The sequence below is a fragment of the Phoca vitulina genome, unplaced genomic scaffold (assembly GCF_004348235.1).
Source record: "Phoca vitulina isolate PV1807 unplaced genomic scaffold, GSC_HSeal_1.0 scaffold7, whole genome shotgun sequence".
Lineage (NCBI taxonomy): Eukaryota > Metazoa > Chordata > Mammalia > Carnivora > Phocidae > Phoca > Phoca vitulina.
Genome location: NW_022589710.1, coordinates 47,886,105 through 47,905,720, shown reverse-complemented (window position 1 = coordinate 47,905,720; position 19,616 = coordinate 47,886,105). Strand labels below are relative to the sequence as shown.

Sequence of the window (19,616 nt, the reverse complement as noted above, 5' to 3'; positions counted from 1 at the left end):
TGCCAACTAAATTTGAATTTCTGGTAACTTTCAGATAAATGACCAAGTTTTAGCATAAGTATGTTCCATGTATTATTTGGGACATACTTATACTTCATAAATTTGTCAAATTTCAGATAATGAATTATTTTAGTATAAGCATTTTACAAATAAAGCATGAGACATACACATACCAAAAAAGTTCCTTTACCTGAAATTCAAATTTAACTGGTACTTTTATTTGGTAAATGCCACAACCCTAAAAATTCCTAGAGACCTCTGCCAGCCCAGCCCCAAGGATGTTCTAGAAGGGAAAAGAGGAGGAGGAAGGCCTCACCCCAGAGCTGTTTAGGATCTCTGGCCTGGGACAGCAGCAACACTGCCCACCACCGCCACGAACACCCGCACCAAAAGTTAAAACTTCCTTTGTCTTCCCTACATTTATTTTCCGAGTCAGTCCTGTTTTTATTTCCTAATGTGGGCAAGCGCTGGGTCTCCTAAAAGTCTTCACCCAGCCATGCCGCTGCTTCGTTTCTGCAGTCACCAGGAAGCCGCCCCCACGTGTCATCAACGGGGGCTGACGGCCAACTGGGGGTGTGGGGCGCGGGCAGCGGCGATGGCTTCCGATGGGAAACGCGCAGCAGGTGGGAGCCCCGGCCAGAGCTCCTCTCCCAGCCCTCGGCGCCCTCGGGCCCCCCACACCCCTGGACCCGACCCGGCAGCGCGCCCCGCTGGACGGCACCCTCCCCTGCCGTGAGCGGCCACACCGCCCTGGGGCCGCTGCGCGCGAGGACTGGCGCCCCACACCCCCACCACACACACACACACCACCCCCACCATCCCCTCCCCCCTCCTCGTCCCTAGGCCTCCAGTCTGCCAGTCGCCGCGCCCTTGCTCGAGGCTGCACTCGCCAGCGTGGCCCTAATGATCCGTGACCGCGCAGACACCGGCTGCCGGACTCCTACCCCACCCCCTCCACCCCGCGGCTGGCTGCACCGCTGGACCTTCCTCTGCTAACCCAAGGGCCTGGTGGGGCGAGGGCGGCAGGTGGAGCCAGGCTGGCTGGGGGTGCCTCCCCCATCCCTGGTCCCCAGTAGGGGGCAGGCAATCGGCCCCCTGCAGGCACCTGCCCAGGTGAGGTGGGCCAAAGACACGCGTGAGGACACACACACACACACAAACTGTCGGCCCTGGCTGAGGCCCAAGGGCGCGTTCTACCAATCTACCCCCCTCCCTGGGTTAATAATGATCAGGCCCGAGGACACACACACACACACACACACACACACACACACACACACACAGCCCTGCCTGGGGCCCAGGCACGTTCAGCCAATCTACACACACACTGTCAGCCCTGGCTGACACACACACACCCCACCCCACCCCACCCCACCCCACCCCCCAGCTGGGGCCCAGGAGCGCATTTGGCCAATCTACCCCCCTCCCTGGGTTAATAATGATCAGGCCCGAGGCTGTGTCAGCTGTTCTGGGTGGAAGGCAGCAGCACGGGTGAGAAGATGCCAACCCCATCCCCCGGCTCCTAAAACCCCAGGCTGCCCACCGACAGGAAAGCAGAGGGTCCCAGGGCAAATTTCCCCCGAGGGAGGGGGTGGTGCCCCTCCCCTGTGCAAGGAGGCAGGACCTGTGGCAGAGAGATGGGCGGCTGGCAGCTCCAGGGCGAGGCTGCCCTGTCCCTACAGTGTCATGGTCAGGTAGCTTTCCTCTCCCAAGTGTGCATCAGCTCCATCCCCGCCTTCCTCCTCCAGGCCCAGCCATCCCTCAGCTAACCCCGTTTGTTTCCTGCTTTGCACTTCGGAAGGCTTGCTGTTACCACTTGCTGGTTACCGCCTCTCCCCTGATGCGGCCTTTCCCATTCGCTGCTCTGCTCCCAACACCTACCGCAGTACCTGACCCGGGAGACTCTTAGTCACTGTGCCGGCCACTAGGATAGCCCCCAGTCACACAGGCTCTCCCCAGGTGGGCCCACATCCCTGGGCTGAGGGAGGTGCAGTTCTGGGCCCCACCCAGGACAGCGGCAGAGGGCAGGTGCAGCTCCGGAGCGGCCGTGGGGTCGGCCGAGGCCATGGATGGTCCTCTCTTTGCCCCATTCCTGCCTCTCTCCCCTCCTTTCCACAAGGTGTTGGCCCAAGGATGCTCCTTAAATGGCCTGCTCCACAAACTTAGCCTACGAGTCGTTTGGCAGGAAGCCAGACCGCAACAATCGGCATTTGTGGAACGAAAGAGGAGAGAGGGGGGAAGAGCCTTGACTCTCTGCTGTTAATCACCTTCCAAGTCCCAAGAGCGCCTCAGATTTGCCTGCTTCTCCCCATGGGCAGTGCCACCACCGTCATCAAAGCGGGCAGCCTCTGGCCTTTGGAGCCCGGCATCTCTGCAGCACACGGGGGTGGGGCCCACCCCAGACCCCATGGGCCCCGTCTGGGCTCACCTGCCGCTGCGGTGGGGGGTCGCAGCCCCCGGCCTGAGGGCTTCCATCCATTAGCCCAGGAGCTCACTCAGCCCTGGAGCAGGACAGCCGCTGTGCTAGGGATTTAACGCCCAGCGAACACTCCTCAACCCGTGAGAGCCAGACTCCCTGGTAAATAACCACCGCCACACCCTGGGAGGACGGGGTCCACAAGACTCCTCAGAGGTCCCCAGGAAATTCAGCCCCTCCTCCCAGGCCCCGTCATCTATCCCCCTTTATTTATTGGCTTTTCTCTCATTTCTTCTCAGTTCCCCCATTCCCTCAGATGTGCTTCCCAAATAAAGGCTACTTTCACCCAAATCCCTGTCTCAGCGTCTGCTTCTGGGGGAATAGGTGAGCCTCCTACCCGGCCCCAGACCTCCACTCTTACTTCTTTGTGTTTCTGAGAGGCAGGACTTCAGGGACACTCGCCTCTTTCACCACAGAGACTTCACCTGTGTGGCTCAATGTATTCTTTCATTCAACAGCTATTCATTGAGTGCCTACCACTTAAGGGTCAGGAATCCTTGCCCTCATGGAACTGACCTCCCTCCTCCTGTCCCCCCTTTTCCCTCCTTCCCCAACACATACACCTGCTTCTTTCTCCTCGCTCACTCCTACTTACCATTCAAGTCTCAGCTCAAATGTCCCACCCTCAAAGAGAATCTTACTGCCCTCCTTCCCATCAACTCCTCCTTTCCCCACCCCCCGCACAGAGCCTGACCTTTCTCATTACACCTGTCACCAGATTTGTCTCTCCCGACATCATGCTCCCTACATAAGCATAAGACAATGCCCATTGCTCTCTCAATGTATCCTCTGCCCTTAGCACCATGCCTGGTACCTAGTGAATGAACCAGTAAATGAATGAGTGAGTGAGTGAATGAATGATCTAATGGCACCATTGTCATGAATGAAAGGTAAGCAGAGGAATGAGAAACTCATCCTTGTGGTTGGGCAGGAAGAGGCAGATGAAGAGAAAATTTTCACAGTAGCTAGTACTGGTGACTGAGATGACCACAAATTGTGGAGGTCTAGACCATCAGGTAGCAGCCGGAATGTCCGCGGGGGCCCAGAGAGAGCAGCAAGGGGGATGCACCGTGAGATGCAGAAAAGGCAACCCTCCAAAACCAAACCTTTTATTCCTCCTTCACCATCCCCCAGCCACAGAGAATGGAAGGTATCTCGGGGAACATCTATCCTCTCATTTCACAGGTGAGAAAACCAACACCCAGAGAGGTGCCTTCGCCAAGTGAAGGTCCTATGATTAGTGGCAAGCCTCCAAATGCTGAACTCACTGTCCATTGCTTGTTAAAATCTGAGCCTCAGGCTGGCCCATTCCAGGCTGTAGGTACAGCTTCCCACAGCATGCCCTAAACCACGAGCAGCTCATTGTCCAGGAGAGACCACTTCCGGGCTATATATCAGTAATCAGTGACGTGTGGGATGGTCATACCCCTTTCCTGGTAGCCCGGCTCTCCCACATTGCCTTTCTCCCACCAAAGGACTGCTCTGAGGAGACCACCCAGACTCCACCTTTCTAGAACCTGTGCTTTGGATTCCAACAGCCTTTCCCAGGATGGAACTCTTGCTTAATTCTTGCATGTTCAGGACTCCTCGAAGAAGCTCAGTGCCCCCAGGTGCTCTGTGCATCCAGATGTGACTCAGATAGTAAAGGCAAGCCTCCCCTGATGGACACTTACTAGGCTCTGCCCACCCATTTTGGGTGTAGTCCTAGCAATAAACCTCATCCCAAGCTGAATAGCAAATTATCAGTAGCAACTGGGCAACGTCCCAACGGAAATCTTTTTATACTTGGTCTTCAATATATCAGAAGAATAAGCAAACATACAGAAAAAATAATAACTCACATTATTAAAAGCTTTTGATGTGCCAAAACCTATGTTAAGCATTATATTGGATTTAATATAACAATTGTATGAGGTAGAAAGTTTTATCATCAACCCCATTTACTTAATAAAGAAACTGAGACTCAGTGAAGTCAAGTGACTTGCCCAAGACCACACAACTAGTAAGTGATAGAACTGGAAGTCAAGCCCAGTCCCATCCAACCCCAAGCTCTCAGCTTCTTCCCACCACCAAACCACTCACCCTTTCCCAGAGACCAACCAGGCCCCAGACAACAAAAGGGAGCCCAAGCGTGTGCCAAGCACCAACATCTCTGGGAAGATGGCATCCCAGAGCCAAGTGATTATCAAAGGATGATGAGGCCGGCTGATACTCAGGGAAGGAGAAGAGGGAACTACTACCACATGTGACCCAGAATCACCATGACCCTATGCCTGCCTCTGAGCTTTGTCCCGGGGCCCAAAGCAAAATGTGAGGCTTGGGAACCTTCAGCCCCCTTCTCTGCCCCATCCATCCCCTTTCCATAGCCCTACCCCACGTCCCCTCACCTCCCCCTAGCCACACACACCCGACACCACTCCATCGTGATAGAGAGAAGTGGCTAGGGAGTTAGGGATGTGTGATCCTTCAAGAGCATGCACAGTTTTAAAGTGGGTGCAGAAGGAGGCAATCCTAAAACAAAGGAATAGTTGCTCCCCTACCTTAGGATGTCTCAATCAGCTGTAAGGTAATCTGTCACTACGAGCAGTGAAAATACTAAAATTTGGGATTAAGTATGTTGGAAAACTGAAGTAAACTTGGGATCTTCCCTAAAACCACATCATAGTCACTTGAATTTGATGTGTATTCTTGCATGGAAGAGAGAGGATGGCCTGACAATTCATTCACTGGTACCTGCATAACTCACAACCCACTCTGAATATGGCACAATCCAAGTGAATAATTAGGACCGCTATATTATAAGTAATGTGGCATTTGGGAATTATTACAGCACTTTACTTTCTCCTAGGTTTTTTTTAGATTATATCAAAACTGGAGTATCCCCAGGGGAGTATACGCCCTGACACGGGAATATCATCCATCATGAACACAACAGCTAGGAAAGAGGCTCTGAAGAAACTGCAGGCTCAGAAGGGCACTTTGTGGAGACAATAGGAAGCTGTGACAGCTTGTAAGATGCTCCCTGTCTTCATTCAAGAAGGTCTCCAAACCCTGCCTCCTCCATGAACTCTTCCTCCAGCAGGGGGAGAGAACTGTCTGGTCCAGGGCCAGAACTCTCCCAGGGCCAAGGGGCCTACCTGCTTCAGTCGGCTCAGCTGCCATACAAAATGCCATAGACAGAGAGGCTTAAACAACAGACTTTTGTTTTTCAGAGTTCTAGAGGCTTGGGAAGTTCAAGATCAAGGTGCCAGGAGGTTGGGTGCCTGGTGAGGACTCTCTTTCTGGCTTGCAGACAACCACCTTCTTGCCATGTCCTCATATGGCCTTTCCTCGGTGTGTACAAGTGGAGAGAAAGAGAGACATCTCTCTCTCTCTCTCTCTCTCATCAGGCCACCAATCCCATCATGAGTGCCTCACCCTCATGACCTCATCTAACTCTAACTACCCCCCAAAGATGCCAGCTCCAAATATCATCACCTTGGGGGCTAGGGCTTCAACATATGAATTTGGGAGGGTCATAGACATTCATTTCATAGCACCAGTGATGGGAATGATCAGTATAAAGTTTGGTCCTCAGGTGACTGGTGCAAAAACGGAATCATTCATTCATTCATTCATTCATCAAACTGATATTTATGAGTACTTACTATCTACTAGGCATATACTGACATGAATTAGCACTCATCATATATCAGTGCTCTGCGCTGAGGTTCCAGTGTTGATTCAAGTAAATCTAGTTCCTGCCTTCATGAAGATAATAGTCTTCGAGATAGGACAACCAGAATCTGTGGAGAAGAGAGCACCAGATGTCAGTGTGGGTCTCTGCAGAGGTCATTCATTCATTCAGCATTCAGCGAGTATGATTGTGTGCTGGACATGGGGAGAAATCAGACACGGCCTCTGCCCTCAAAGAGCTCACAGCCTAGAACATAGAGGCAGATTGCAAACACAGTGCGGTTAAGTTCTACAGAGCTGAGTCACGACATGTACATGTAATATTTGTGCATACAATTATACAGCAAAAAAAGAGAGAAAAAATATCAGATAAATAACACAGTGGTTCACCCACCATTCCTCCCAGTGAGCAATGCCCCAGCACGGGCCTGAGGTGGGGTGTGAAACGAGTGTACCTTTGGTGTATTCCACTTCCCATTATCTCTCTTGGTGTGATCGTTGCCTGTTTGATACTCGTTCATGATTAAAAACCCACATTTTCTTCCCTCAAGGCCCCTAACCTCAAGCCAACCACTTCATCTGGTCATCAGCCAAAGAAGCGGCATCACTTTCAACACAGGCTGGGCTGGACTTCTCTTTTCTTTTTTTAATATACTTATTGTTTGCATGTAGTACAGTTGACATAAATACTGTATTAGTTTCAGGTGTACAACATAGTGCTTTGGCAATTCTGTACATTACTCAGTGCTCACCACGATCAGTATAGTGGGCTGGACTGGCTGTGGGCGGTGATATACTTTGTAAGTCGCCCAGAGAGTTTATCACTTGAGCCAGGACACCCCTGGGAGTGAAGTCAAGTGATGTTGAGAATTACACCAGAACAAGAAGCATAAACTGAGACTGTCCTGAGCAATTCAGGAATATGGCATCTCTGTTTACGGGTGACTTAAGGGATTTTTATTTATTTTTTAATCTGAAAAGAGGTTGTTTTTTTTTTTAAACAATAGGTTTTGTTACACAGGTTTTAAATATAAGAATGTTTTCTAGTTTTAATTTTATTTCTTTTAAAATAGATTAAAGTTAAAAAAATAAATAAATAAAGTAAAATAGATTAAAGTTCACAATCATTATTCAAAAAGAACACAGTGAAAAATCTCCCTCTGACTCCCATCCTCAGCCACTCAGTTGCCTGCACAGGAACCAGCAGCCTATATATAAATACATATATATATACACATGCATATACATTTATGTGCATATGTGTATACATATATATACATATCTATATTTTACACAAATAATAGCACAGTATTCACACTGTTCTGCACTTACTTTTTTCTCTTAACAGTACAGCTTAGAGATCATTTCATATCGATATGACAAGCTTCCTGCTAATATATGATGCTTACAATTTCACTGTATGGATGCAAATAATTTATTTAACCAGTCTCCATTGATGAACATACAGATTGTTTCCCATCTTCTGCTGCAATGAATGACCTTGACCATGTATCATCTTGTATATGTGCCCGTCCATCTGTAGGATAAATTCCTGGAAGTAGAACTGCTGAGTCAAAGGGCTTATCAGTTTAGATTCTGTTTGGTGGCTCATAACAGAAAAGCCAAAACATTGGTCATTTAAACAAGATAGAAATTTATTTCTCCCTCAAATAAAAGGAGTCTGGCGGTGGACCATCTAGAGCTGCCATGGACTTCCAAGTGTCAAGAGCGACCAGGATTCTATCTTTCTGCTCTGCCATCCTCTGTTGATTGTGGAGGCCTTCTTTCGGTAAAAGAATACAAAATTATAAATACCTATAGAGTGAGAAAAAAAATCATAATATAATACATGTAAGTTCTTAAGAGCTGAAATAACACAAACATCACATCTGGGAAAAGTAATATTATAACTACTCAACTGCCCACTCTATCTTTATAATAGGTTTTTTCCCTACTTTTTCTGGCTACATGATCTTCGATCACTTTACCACAGAACAATATTTTGTAATACTGTCTGGAAAATAAATAAAAAGATAATTGAATTTTCCCTTCAGCATGGCTCATTAAAATTTATTATTATTGTAGATAGTTAAAACGCATAAAACAGGTGAGACATACTATTTGTAGTACTACTACAGAATTTGCCCTACCAATATAGGGATTCTGATAAAATCTATGGTTCCCAATGCCCATAAGAAAAATATCCGGTGTGTTTATTAATGTATAAGCTAAGTTACTGACCACGCGCCCAGTAGGAGAAAGCTCCTATCTTACCTGGCATCCATGAGTACCAAATTCTCACCTACAATTTTATACATCTTATAAGCGGGAGCATGTTACACTAACTAGTTTCCGGCTCCATACATTTTAACCTCTTTTTCTCTTCCGCTACCAAATACTTCTGATGCTGGGCATAGGACACGTTCACATTGTGATGTGACCCCTGGCCCTGCATTTTGGTATCGCAAAGCCAGGCACAGTAAGCGGTAGGGGTATTCATGGAAGCCATTCCTACAGCAGGACGACTAGCAAATGACGGCAAACCCCAGAAGCATATCCACTTAAACACCGACTAAATGCATCCCCAGTTCAACTTCCCCCTAGCTGGATCCCCCAAATTCCCGTGGCCATTCCAATACCAGCCAACCCAAGGGAAAGTGTGACACAAGAGAAATCAGAGTAGAAACAGACAGCAGTCTAAACCATGTGCAGTTGAAACATCTTACTTCTGCAAAGAAGTTACAAGAGCCCCTGACCACATGAACACGCCAGGGCTCTCCTGGGGCAATGCTCGTGCAAGTGAAGGGCTCCGAAAGTTCAGCTCCCTTACCTGCATGGTACAATGGCCCTGGCCAGCAAGGTTCTGGATTCAGACCTGCCAATCACATAGCCATGATCTGGAAGGCGGAAGGGAGGCAGAAGCCCTTCTTCCTTTGCCAGTGGCAAGTGCGGAGGTGCCAGTTTCAGCACATGTGGGTTTTTGCACTGGCTATTAGGCTCCATATTCTGCAGTCCATCCATCATCCACTTTGGGTCTACCGACTGTAGAGGGCAGCTGTGTGGGTCAGCGGCAGCTTTCATCGACTGTTTGTTTCAATGTAATTTCCATTCTAATTTCACACATGCAGGAAAGCAAAGAACACAATGAACACCTAGGTACTATCCGCCCAGTTGCAGCCATCATTAAAATTTTGCCATTTTTTGCTTCATAATTGAATCATTTCATGGTAAATATAAAAGATCGTAACAATTCACCCCTAAGTACATATCTCCAAAGAGTAGGGATGCTTTTTCAATTAACAACAAGACAAATAATATCCCTAACAAAAGTAGCAATAATTCCCTAATATCACCTAAAAGTCACTTCATATACAAATTTCTACAATTGTCCTAAAGATATATTTTATAGCTATTTCTTTGACACCAGGATCCAATAAGTTTCATGCAATGTATTTGTTATGCCTCTTAAGTCTTGTCTTATTTAGGACAACCCCCCTCATGACATTGACTCTTTGTAGAGATCAGGCCAGCTGTCATGTTGAATGTCCCACATTCTAAATACGTCTATTTCCTTATTCTGTCATTTCGCTATTCCTAGTATTTCCTGCAAAATGAGGTAGATCTAAAGGCTTGGGGGGTTTTCAGCCAGACTCACTGAGGTATAATTTATATACAGTAAACATCATCCTTTTTACTTTACTGTTCTGTGCATTTTGACAGATACAGTCATGTAATCTAAAAGCTTGGTTTGATTCAGATTTAACACCACTGGTCAAAATACTTTAAAGTGATGCCGTGAACTTCCTATTGAACTTATCACATCCTCAGGTAATGTCTAGTTGTTCCACTATTAATGATACTAATTTTGAACACTGGGTTCCTGTAGTTTTCTGATATCTGAATGTGTATTAGTTTTCTATTGCTGTGCGACAAATTACTACAAACTTGGAGACTTAAAGCAATACCTACCCATTAGCTCATAGTTCTGTAGGTGGGAAGTCGGGCATGGCATCGCCAGGTTCTCTGCTCAGGGGATCAAAAGGCTCAAATCAAGGTTTCAGCAGGCTACATTGTCATCTGGAGTCCGGGCTCCTCTTCTAACCTCATTAAAGTTGTTGGTGGGATTTGGTTCTGACTGATCTTGACTGTCAAGGGAAAATAAGACTGATACTACTCAGCAGGGACCTGAAAGGCATATGTCTGGAACCTGGAATCACAGGATTCTTTGGGGTGCCTACTTGTACCTCTATGTCCATTAGGAAACATTAATGGAAAACTACAGTAACCACATACAGGAAGAACCACCAGGAGATTACATTCTTCAGGAAGGAAGGCTTGGGTTATTCCACCAGATAGAGTACGCCGAATAGCTGGATGCTGGCTGAGGGCAAAAGGAACAAGGGATAGATGGCAGAGGAAGGAAGTTATAATAACCAAAATATAGTAAATATACAAATATGCATATATATTCTTCCTTGCTTTCTTAGGTATTTTCTTCCTCTTTCTTCCCCCTATTATTTTATATAAGGAGTGTTAGTGGCGGCTGATCTTATACTTTAGTCTTTAGAATATCAAACAGATTGTGACTGAACAAGAAGGGAAAAGAACGTCAGCCGGAGATGGACACCACAACTAATGAGTCTCTGGCTCTTTCCTCTTTGGGGAGAGAGTGGCTACCTTGTTTGCATTATTTTTTTAAAGATTTTATTTATTTATTTGAGATAGAGAGCAGAGTGAGAGAGAGCCTGATGCAGGGCTCGATCCCAGGACTCTGGGATCTTGACCTGAGCCGAAGGCAGATGCTTAACCAGCTGAGCTACCCAGGCGCCCCTGCATTATTATTTTTTTTTTTTAAGCTATGCTTTCTTTTAGATGGAAGCATGTTGTTGTTATATTGGTGCTGTTGGAAATTTAACTATGGACAAAAGGGCACATATGGATGCTGGGAAGCCAAAGGGCTGGATCGTATGAGATACTATCTACTATCGCGCAGCACCCCTTTCAAGTCCCTCCTCTACTCTCCCATAGGGAGATAAGATATAGATCACAGGGCTTAGAAGTGCAGGGACTATATTTCCCAGATGTCCTTCCCAACTGGGATACAAATAGGGTTGGTTTTTGCCAGTGAGATGTGCTCACAGTGAGACATTAAAGACTGAGGGGGTAGAAGCCACCCCTAATCTGGTTCTGATGGCAGCTGACACGGAGGCTCTGGCCACTGTGAGCTTTGCAGTAGTCAGCCTAGCACTGGCTTCAGGGCTACAAGGCAGCTGTGACTCTCTAGTCTCTGGGTGGCAGCGATGCTTTTCCAGACCTCTCAATCACAGCTTGGGGCAGTGTGACTTAGAATCCTAACTTTTGTTCTTCCCATCCATCTACTGGTTTTTACCATCATCTGAGTCCCTATATTATATCCCTTTCTGCTCAAAATACCTAAGATGGTTCTGAAGCTCTGAACTGAATGCTGATAGACTCTTCCATGCAGTTTGTACCAATCTGCATTTCCATCCACAACGTTGGAGAGTGCCTCTTTCCCTCACAGCCTAAGCAACACAGTGTATTATTGACCTTCTTTTTTGACTAATCTCTTAGGTGAGAAAGGTATCTTAGTGTAGTTTTAGTTTGCATTTCATTCATTCAGTGACAGTGAACTTCTTTTCATATGTTTAGAAGCCATGAGGATTGCTTCTTCTGTGTATTGTGCCACCAGCTCACTGTCACATGGGTGCAACCACAAGGCTTGGACCCCCGGCCCCTAATCATACCAGGTCGCCAAAGAGCTCCACATTACCAAATCTAATCATCAACCTTTGAGTCTTTTATTTTTACTACTAGCAACATTTAGCAAAAATGGCCATGCCTCTTCTTTGAGACACTGGCTGCCCTTGGCTTCCAGAGCTCATACTATGTTCATTTTCCTCCTAACTCACGGTTTCTTTTGTATGTTCCATCTCATCTCCCCAACTCTATACCATTGGGTTGCCTTGGGGCCGAGGTCTTGGACCCTCTTTTGATCCCCATTCACCTATGATCTTGTCCAGGCTCATGGCTCTCAATCATTTTTCTATACTGAGGGTCCCAAATTTCTATCTCTAGCTCCAGCCTCTCCCCTACTCAAAATCCCCACTTGGATAAGTTTAAAAGTCATCTCAAACTATCCATATCCAAATCAAACTCACCTCCTCCCTTCTAAAAAAATAGAACTTTCTCCTCCCAGTGTTCTCTGTCAGAGTTAATAATAGCACAGCACCATCTCACCAGCCACCCAGGCCACAAACCAGGCAGTCCTCCTTGATTCCTCCCCCTCCAATCACCCCTCATCCAATCCTCACAAACCTACCAGATCTACTTTTTTTTTTTTAAGATTTTATTTATTTATTTGAAAGACAGAGACAGAGAGAGCATGAGTGGGGGCAGGGGCAGAGGGAGAGGGAGAGAGACAAGTAGACTCTCGACTGAGCAGGGAGCCTGATGTGGGGCTCAATCCCTGGACCCTCAGATCATGACCTGAGCCAAAGGCAGACGCTTAACCAACTGAACCACCCAGGCGCCCCTATATCTACTTTAAAGGTCCATCCAGAATATGATGTTTACAGCCCCATCATGGGTCCTGGCTTATTGTAGTGGCCTCCAAATGATCTCCCTGCCTTCATTCTTGTTCCCTACCAGCTCCTCACAGCATACCTGCCAAAAAGATTCCATTAGAACATAAGTCACATCAAGTCACTCCAATCAAAACACCTTACTGGATTCCCATATTACTCTCAGTAACCTCCAGCTCTTACAATAGGCTCCCAAGCCCTTCTTGATCTGCCCTCCTGGCCAACAGGTCTCCAATCTTATCTCTACAGCTTTCCCTTTCATACCCTCTACTCCAGCTGTACAAGCCTCCTTGTACCTCAGACGCACCAAGCACATGCCAGCTTCGGGACTTTTGCACTTGCTCCCTCTGCCCAGAATGATCTAGACAGCCAAGCCACTGACTCTCTCATCTCCTCAGTGCTCAAAGGCACTTCTCATGGAAGAGGGCTTGCTTATTCAAAATAGTCACTTCTGCCCTCCCTCCAGAAAGTCCTATCCCCACTTCCTGCTTTCTCATCATAGCACTTAGGATGATCTGAGCCTCTGCCACCACCACAACCTCCCCGCTACCCAGCTAGGAGTGTAAACTCCATGAGAATGAGGATTTCAGGCTGTTTTATTCAGTGTGAAATCCCTAGCACCTAGAACAGTGCTTGGCATATAACAGACCCTCCGTAAGTATCTATATTAATAAATGAATGAACAAAAGCTAATATATAGCCTGTAGGACATTCATGTCAACAGGAGGAGGAGATGTAGATTTGGGAAGCCATGGGAGTGGATGAAATTACCTTGGACGGAGGAGGTAAAGCTGTAGATGGGAAATACTAACTCACAAGCCATGGTAAGTGTCTAACCTGGAGATGAAGAGTTCAGTGAGAACCGGACAAAAATGCTGTAGGGCAGGTGAGGGTTAAGAGTAATAGCCGATAGGGGGCATCTGGGTGGCTCAGTCGCTTAAGCGTCCGACTCTTGGTTTCAGCTCAGGTTGTGGTCTCAAGGTCGTGAGATCGAGCCCACATCGGGCTCTATGCTCAGTGTGGAGCCTGCTTGAGTTTCTCTCGCCCTCTCCCTCTGTCTCTCCCCCTTGCTCGTGCTCTCCCTCTCTCTCAAATAAATAAATCTTCAAAAAAAAAAAAAAGGAATAGCCAAAGTGTAAAATATGTCAGGTACCCTAAATGTATTAACTTACAACAACCCTATGTGTTCAATACCATTACTATTCCTAATTTCCAGACAACTAAGTGAGTACAAAAGGTTTAAGAACTTGCCCGGGGCCATTTGGCAAAACTGGGGTCAGAAGCTGAGCTTTAGTCTTTATGTTTCTACTATAACTGCCCTATACCTGCTTTGATGGGAGCTGATTAGGACTGTACCAAGGTTGTGGAGGATCCTATCTCCAGTCCCCATCTCCATGCTCACCAAGGAAGACAGGAAGAGCATCCTCGGAGTGAGACAATGTGGCCTTCCCAGGGGGCTAAGATGCGTTACCGGAACGAGCCCTGGGGGGAGGACCAACACAGGCTCTTGTCCTGGCTTTGCCACTTAACAGGAAATTCAGCCTAGTTACTGCATATTCTGACTGTCCCCCTCCTCACTGTGCAAAGAGGGAGCCAGCTCACATAATCTCACAAGTTCCTTCTGGCTTAGAAATCCCATAGTCTACAACCTAGGCACCAACTCTGTTAACAAGAGAGAGAAGCACATCCTACAAGATGCAACTTTCCTATAACACCAGCTACAAGGCCGTAGGGAAAAATCAACAAGTAACGAGGGCCTGTTACACAGACTTTTCTGATGGAATCGGAAGCTCTAAGAAGGTTACTAAGAACTACGGACTTGGAAAAGGGAGCTATGGTGAGAACTGGACATCCTTCAGGGGGGCACTGCACATCTTGGATGTGTGTTCATTATCAGGGTTCCTCTTCTTTTTGGTGTTATAATTATTATACTGGTGAGCAAAACGGGAGACTCCACATGTCAGGGGAGAGGCCAAGAATAAAATTTAATTCCTGAAAACCTAGATTGTAGAAGACATCATGCTAAAAATGAGGAATTTTTAGACATACACATACGTCTATAAATAACTAGAAGCTTGTGTTGATGTTCTGCACACACCTGTCCATAAACTGTGCTTGTGCGCACATGCCTGGACACATGCTCACACGGCGCGTCTCAGCGTGCATGCGTGCGTATCTATATATACCCATAGGACTGGACAGATATAGATTTATATATTGGAGCCTGGCTCTTTCAAATGGGGGATAATGACACTGAAAATTATTCCAAGCTTTTCAAAGACATAAATGACCAAACTGCCTCCTGACTCCTGAATTACATTACCCAGAAAGAACTTAATAACATGTTATTATCGCTTCTCCTCACTGACAGGATTTTGGGGCTGAAAAGACAAACAAGAAGTACGTTCGTAATCACCAGCACAGTCACCTCTGCCAAGCTGCGACCGCCGCTAATTCCAGGTAAGTGCTGTGGGGTGGGAGAAAGCCTGCGGCTGGGAATTCGACTTGGTGCTTGGTAATTGTCACCAGCTCAGCTGGGCTGTCACCAGCTGAGAGGGGGCTACAGGAAGCTCACGGAGCCAACAGAGAAGCCCATGGGGTGAAGGGTAGAGAAGAGAGATTGCATTATGGGAACCAAAATATAATTTCTCACTTCAAAGATATAATATACATAAAAATCCTTATAAACTGTAAAGTGCTCTATCAATGTGACTGAACAGGAAGGGGTATCATTAAGGGGTCTTGTTTGGGTTAGGGCTGCTGCATACAGCTGTAGAGGCTGTGCACTGCTCAATTTCTGAGAATGTCATTAGTCTATATGAATGGTGCCCCCCTGGAGTTGTGCCTTGTGGCAGCCCTGTTGAAGTAGGGCTAAGTTGGATGATGAAGACCAAGATGGAGGCTGCTGTTCCCTCCTGGATAATGCTTGAGCCCCAGTGATGAACCATCCAGAGAGGTGGTCAACAATTCCAACAACAACTTGCCAATGCTTTGGGAAATTTGCTTCACGGTCATTAAAAGGCAATTACAGTTAAGATCCTTGAGGGCAGGAGCCATGATCCTCAGTCTTGTAATATGATTGGTATATGATAAATATTTAGAAAAAGTGTGTTAAAAATAATGGATGGAGAATGAATGAATGAATGAATGAATGATGGAAACTCATGAGGGTCAACTCCTGGGGAGAATTGGTTATAGTGATTGCAAAGAGCCTGTCCAGCTCAGAAGGTGCAACTGTATACTCTATGTCTCTTCTTCCATGACTCAGATTATGACCAGTCTTTCTTGAAGAGCCATGGACATGTCATGAGTTCAGTAAGAGTTTATTTAGATTTTATGATGTACCTCACCAAACGGTAGGTGCTATGGGCCTGTGTGGTGGAAACAGCACTGGGGTCAGCAAACAGAGCATAGGTCACAATCCCTGCCATCGAGGATCTTATAATTCAGATGGTTTAGTCGGCTATAAGTTCATGGAGAAGCAAAATAATGCTATCAGGTGGTATGACCCCAAATACCAATGAATAGCAAAGATGGTAAGTATCACAGGAGTTCAGGGCAGAAAGCACAGGATTTCTGCTCTACTACCTGCGTTATAATCATGACAAAGTTACTTACCTGTTCTGAGCCTCTCTTTCCCAGCTTGTAAGACTGAAGTAACCATGCCTACCATGCAAGGTCCTTAAATAAAAGATTAAAATCAAGAAGTATTTAAAGCACGGTGCTTGACACATGGTAGAACTTTCCAGAATGTTGGTGCCTGTATAAGAACTTTTCAGTCACCAGTGACAGAATTCCAGCTGATCCCAGCTTAAGCCAAAAGGGGGGGGGGGGGGTATACACACACACACACACACATATATATATATATATATATAGCTACAAAGTGAAACAGTAAAGGCTTCAGGCATAGTGGTGTCCAGGAGCTCAACTGATATCACTAGGGCTCTGCCTACATTTCCATTTCTCATACAAGCTTTCTCTAGAGATAAGAATAGCTGCCAGCAGCCAGAGTCCAGCTTAGCCTCAGAAGGAAGAGCTCCTCTTCCAGAAACTGAAAGGAGGAAAGTCTCAAGGAGCACTCTGATTGGTCTGGCACAGCTCATGCAACCATGGCTTACCCAATGGCTGTGGTCAGAGGAATGAGATGACCAGATTGGTGAGGCCTGAGTTGTGCTCCCACTCCTGTGTGTATGGGTGTGGGGGAGGGTTAGCTCCATCCAAACCACGTGGAACGAGCTTCTTAGTGGGAAAGGGCTGCCTATTTCTTGTGTATACTCAGAAGAAATAAATAAAAGACAGAGCTGCATGTTTCTACAAAAGAGAGAGAGAGAAAGCTCCTAGTTCTTTACAGAAGCAAAGAATATATATCTATAGGCTTAATATGCAAACACTGTGTGTATGCGTACAACCCCCTGAGCAGCGGGACCATGAGATGGTACTGGCCTGGACCCGGGAGCCAGGACTTTGTGACCCCTGGTGAGCAGGCACAGTGCTACAGTCACTCTCCGCAAGAGGGGTAAGCAAGGGAAAGCCCACCGGGTGGGGTCCCCAGGGACTGGGGGTAGGTGAGAAGCCGAGTCCTGGTTTGAGGTGAGCCGGTGGCGTGGGAAAGGGAGGAAGGCAGTGGGGAGCCCCGGACGGCTGACCTCCCACCCTCTGTGCCTCAGAGCCCATTTCTGCAGGGGCCACAGAGGACCCCACTGGCTATTCCACACACCACCCAGGCAGGGACATCCTGGAGCCCAGGAAGGGGCCCAGGCGACACCCAGTCGGAACAGTGCAGAGCATCCCCTCGGCAGCACAAGCAGCCTGGGTGGCCGTGATCGCAACCGCAGACTGGGCCAGGCACCCACAGGGTCCCCTCTAAGATGCCACGACAGCCTCCTTCCTTAATGATCTGTTCCATTTTCTTGTCTTGAAAAGAGTTGGGGGGGAGATGTTTACTTAGCATCCTGTTACTATGGCCTTGAGTAACCAAGCATTTAACGTCAGAGAGAAGGAGGGAGGGAAGCAGGGAAGGGCGGCAGAGAATGGGGTAGGGCGGGGGGGGGTGTGGATCAAGCCCAGCATAAAATTTGCCATCACGATCATCATTTCAAATCATTTATCATGCATTCGTTTGTCAGCAAGTAACTCTATTTAGGACACAGGAGTTAAGAGAGCAGCCCCAGAGTCGGGGTGCCCAGGCTCCCACCCCAGCTCTCCTCAGTAGAGCGCAGGGCTGTGGACGTATTAGAGAGCACCTGGCAAATACAAACTATTAATGCCATCTATCTTCTGGTGTTGTGGTCCGGGATTGCCCTCAACAAGGCCCCACCTTCCTTGAGAGTATCTCAACTCCGGAGTTTCTGTTGTAAAAATATCTACTGGGCTGCCACAGACAACGGGAAAACGTGTGCTGTGCTAGGCTGATTCTAAGATGGCCCCCAGATTCCCACACCCCCAACACAACACTACATACACATCTTGTATAATCCCCTTCCTTGAGATGAGGGCCAGCCTGAGAATATGATGGTATCTCATTCGTAATTTGCTTATGTTATAGGCCAAAGTGGAAGACTTTTGCAGCGTCACTGATTTAGAAGTAAGGGAAATAGAGGTCCGGGAGCAAGATGGCAGAGGAGTAGGAGACCTAAATTTCGTCTGGTCCCAGGAATTCAGCTAGATAGGGATCAAACCATTCTGGACACCTACGAACTCAACAGGAGATAGAAGAAAAGAATAGCAACAACTCTCTGAACAGAAAAGCGACCACTTTCTGGAAGGTAGGATGTGCGGAGAAGTGAATCTGAGGCGATATGCGGGAGAATAGATGGCGGGGGAGGGGTCTCCGTCCGCCGCTTCTGGCAAGTGATAGAGCCGCGGAGCACAAAATCAGAACTTTTAGAAGTCCACTCCACTGAGGGACGTCGCTCCAGTGGCTAAGCGGGGGGTGGAAGCCTCAGGGGACAGTGTGGTCTGAGGACCCTCGGGGTCACAGAAAGACCAGAGGTGCCTGAATGTGGCAGAGCTCCCAGTTATCGGAGCGGGGAAGCCGGCTGCAGAGACGGAGCCCAGGCACGGGCTCTCAGCTCGGGGTTGCCATAAACCATGATCCACGGCACAGTCGGGCCACTGCTCCTCCAGCAGGGACCCAACCAGCGGCAGATCCGGGGAGACTCACCTTTTTCCCCCCGGGAGGAGCAGCGCGGGAGCGCACCGCAGGGATCTGCTGGGTTTGGAGACTCCACCCGGGGTCGGGTGCCAGAGACAGAAACGCGTGGTCACAGGCCGGGTGAGCACGGAGTGCGGCCGGAGATCGGGGAGACGGGAGTGACTGACGGCTTTTCTCTGGGGGCTCACTGAGGAGCAGGGCCCCGAGTTCTCGGCTCCTCCGGGGTGGAGATAGGGAGGCCGCCATTTTCACTCTCGTCCTCCAAAGCTGTACGGAAAGCTTGCAGGGAACAAAAGCTGGCAGGGAACAAAAGCTCCCAAGAGCAAACCCGAGCAGATTACTTAGCCCTACCGGGCCAGGGCGGGGCAATTCCACCTCCGGCAAAGACATTTGGGAACCACAGCAACAGGCCCCTCCCCAGAAGATCAGTGAGAACAGCCAGCCAAGACCAAGTTTAACGATCAATGAGAACGGCAGAACTCCAGAGCTAGGGGAATAATGCACATAGAATTCATGGCTTTTTTACCATGATTCTTTAGTCTTTCAAAGCTAATTTTTTTAATTTCCTTTTTTTTCTTTTTCTATTTTTTTTGGAATATTTCTTTTTCCCTTTTTCAACCAACATCTTATCAATCCCTTTTTTTAAAATCTTTTTTATTTTTAATTTTTAGAGTTATATTCTATCCCTTCATTGTAGTTAACCTTA

The 19,616-nt window shown here is 47.5% G+C and overlaps 1 long non-coding RNA gene across 2 annotated transcripts in view; it reads right to left on the bottom strand.

The window, feature by feature from the left end:
- The window catches only part of LOC116633206, a 54,415-nt gene extending 43,582 nt beyond the window's left edge, over positions 1–10,833 (bottom strand). The window contains exons 1-4 of one of the 2 annotated variants that reach the window (XR_004299585.1): positions 10,121–10,833; positions 8,982–9,261; positions 7,484–7,966; positions 6,124–6,261 (exon numbers count right to left, since the gene is read on the bottom strand). This is a non-coding gene — a long non-coding RNA (uncharacterized LOC116633206). Of the gene's footprint in view, positions 1–5,395; positions 6,262–7,483; positions 7,967–8,981; positions 9,262–10,120 lie in introns of those variants that run through there. The other variant, XR_004299584.1, reaches the window with a different exon arrangement.
- Between the last annotated feature and the right edge of the window lie 8,783 nt (positions 10,834–19,616).